The following is a 3466-nucleotide window of genomic DNA, read 5'->3' as shown; positions in this document are numbered from 1 at the left end:
AAATAGATTGCATAGATGGTGGCGCAGATTGTTTCCAGTCTGCCGCCAACTGGCAGGTTGTAGCAGAGACTATGTGACGCATCCATTTATTTTGATGTCTAGTCAAAAAAGGGAAATCTAGAGGAAGTAGAAAATATTTAGGGTCATAGGGGATGGAAATGTTATGTAAATGCATGATAAGACCAATGACTTCCCTCCAAAGAGGTACTACCTTTGGACAGAACCACCATATATGAAAAAAGTGCCCTCATTGGTACAGCTTCTTCAGCATCTATCTCATGTATCAGGATATATTCTGTGCAGTCGAGAAGGCACATAGTACCATCTATATAGTAGTTTATAGGTATTTTCTTTAATTCTGATGCAAATAGAGCCAGACTTCAGACCATTCCTAGTCATCTAAAGTAGTACCCAGATCCACATCCCAGGCCCTTTTGTGGGAATCACACTGAGAAGAAGACTCCTCAACAAGCAATGTTTACAAAAGGGACATCAAGCCTTTGAAGGATCAACCACATTAGAATGTAACATATAATATGGAAATGGATCTTCATCAAGCGATTATATTTATTTACCACAAGAAAGAAAAAAAGAAGGGCTTGTTGTTGCGGCACTCTTTAGTAAGATATTTGATATGAAATATGAAGTTAAAATATAACTTTTAATAAATGCAAATAAAAATAAGAAGGGACCCGTGCTACACAAGAGAATAGGTTATTATATTATATTTATAATATTAATGTTCAAATAGTTAAAAAGGTGAAATATTTGAAAGAGGATACCATACACCTACAACTTTTGGGTATTGATCAATCTGTCAATCATTGAGTGTAGGTACCCTTGTAACCCTGATAATAAAATTGCAAAGTGATTATCTGATGGTTAAAACCAGAAAGATATGTGGAAACAAGTGGGTATAACTACTCTTACCCAATCCACCTCTGTGTATATGAACCTACAGTACCTGGTATTCCCAGATGGTCTCCCTTCCAGATACTAACCAGGACCAATGCTGTATAGCTTCCAAGATCAGATGAGATTGGACATATCCAGTATGGTATGGCTGTAGGTAATTGATCGCTCTGGAAAGTGTGAATACCCAGGTGAGCACAAAGCAAGGTGGTTTGTAGGACTGCCTCTTTGAGAGAGTCCACTTTGTTAAGAAATTACATACAACAAGGAAATTATTGCATAAGCATACTTTAATTGTTCCACAAACTTATCATCACAACTTGTTACCAAGATAATATCATATATATATATATATATATATATATATATATATATATATATATGTCAAACATGATATCATATTTTACACATGCAAAAAGCATAGAAGTATAGGTGACCCCCACATGTGATTTATATTGGATCAACAGAGATCTAATAGATAAATATCTGATATTTATTTGACTGTACCAAATTGTCTCTGTGAGTCAAATTATGAGTCCAGCAGGACAATTTCATATAATCAGATGATAGATCGACTACATAGAGATATAATAAATGCTATGCTAACAGAATCCAAATATTTCTGAAAAAATGAGGCAATAAATCTAACAGGGTAGAGATAACAGTAGGATAACAGGGACAAAAATCTTCCTAGTCCACAATATCTTTAAATGTTGAATTTGATTCACAAAATAGCATGTCTGTAAGTACAATTATTTCTGCACTTCACTAGAGAGAATGACACTCCTGAGGTTGTATCCATATACCAGATGTATATATATATGATATGAGATTAATCCTGCATAAGGGGAAGTATACCCTCTAGGAAAGCATAGTTAGCGATCTAGTATACACAGCAAGAATGTAATTAATAATCCCATATGCAAATGAACATCAATTGTATACGTACAATGAAGGGGATATCCTCCAAGAGAATTTAATTAACAATCCAAAATGCACATAACTATCAGGTATTTCCATAAACAATTGATACTATGGGCCGTATTCAATTTGAAGCGTTAAGTCCGGATTCGCGACAATTTACCGCCGATGACGTCATTATCGCCTGTTTTAGTTTTACCCCGTATTAAATTTGAAAGACTTTCCGCCTAGGCGTTAAGTGAATGCAATGTAATAGGCGGTAAAGTATCGCCTATGAATGGCAGGCGTTAAAAAGAGCAGAATTGGGGTTTTGGTGTGAAACATTTCAGACTTCAGACAGTCCCCCAAAGGTAATCTGTGTAAAAAAAATAAAAAATTAAGGGTACCCCAAAAATTGACTTTGAAAAAGGGAGTGAAAAAAAAAAAAAGTTGGGGTACAAACTTAAAAAATAGCGACTTGACTCTAGAGGGGTCCCCAAGTATGCCCCAGGTGTTTGCGGCAGGTGAGTGTTTCACGATTTTTTTAAGTCACTTTAGCAACTTTAAAATATGCTCAACCCCATTTTCAAGTACCCCAAATTTGATGGCCATAGTTGTTTTACCCTAAATAAACTTCTAAATGCTCTTCTGCATCATCTTATTCAAAGCCGCATTTATGCACCTGCCTATTAGAAACCTCGACTTCCTTCAGTAGTTAAATATGGGGGTACCCAGAGTGATCCCCCATGTTTATACATCTTTAGGGGGGTCCTAGGATTATTTCCCAAAAATTCCTGTGTCACCGATACAAGTATCGCCGGGTCCCGTTTTCGCCTACTTTCAAATTGAATATGGGGATATGTGGGCACGCGCGTGATAATTTAACGCATGGAAAACAGGCGAAGTCGGCGTTAAGTCCTGGCCACGTTAAGTTAATGCGGCTCAGCTCAAATTAAATACGGTCCTATATGGGAAACAGAAAAATTACATTCCAACAAATGATTCTAAAACATATGTTCAATATATAAACATGTATACATTTTTACACATGTGATCAGTACTACAAAATAAATGCTGGTAACCGATGGATAATATGAGGACCAAGCATGAGGGGAGGTATAACCTCCAAGAAAATGGTTTCACAATCTAATGTACACAGGAGGAGAGTAATTAGCGGTCCAGAATGTAAATGGACATCAAATGCATACATGCAATATGTGATTGGTTCCGTATGAAAGAATACCCTCCAACTTAAATGTGAGTAGCAGTCAAATATCCAAACAGAAACATTAAATGCATATATGCAGTAGGGATGTGCAGGCTCGGTTCTACTCGGTTCCGTTCGGGTTTTTTTACCAAATCTTATTGGGTATCAGCTGTCACGAGTTTTGGATAGCCAATAAGATTCGGTAAAAAAAAAGCGAACAGAACCGAGTAGAACCGAGCCTGCACATCCCTAATATGCAGTATGAAATTAGTACTGTATACGGAGTGAGATATCCTCCAATAGCATGTTTACATTCCAACAAATGACTGTGAGCGAATGTCCAATATGTAAACAGTAAACACACATAAGGCTTATTACATGCATATTCGATACTGCACAGTAGATACTGGTAACAAACAGTTTTAAACAAAGATATCACGGAGAGCT

The 3466-nt window shown here is 36.6% G+C and overlaps 1 pseudogene; it reads right to left on the bottom strand.

The window, feature by feature from the left end:
* Positions 1-952: 952 nt before the first annotated feature.
* On the bottom strand, positions 953-1071 carry LOC148519632 (5S ribosomal RNA; annotated as a pseudogene).
* Between the last annotated feature and the right edge of the window lie 2395 nt (positions 1072-3466).

Source organism: Taudactylus pleione, unplaced genomic scaffold (genome assembly GCF_031769625.1).
Source record: "Taudactylus pleione unplaced genomic scaffold, aTauple2 ptg000186l, whole genome shotgun sequence".
NCBI lineage: Eukaryota > Metazoa > Chordata > Amphibia > Anura > Myobatrachidae > Taudactylus > Taudactylus pleione.
Note: the sequence above shows the minus strand (reverse complement) of the source record. Positions and strands in the feature narration are given on the sequence as shown.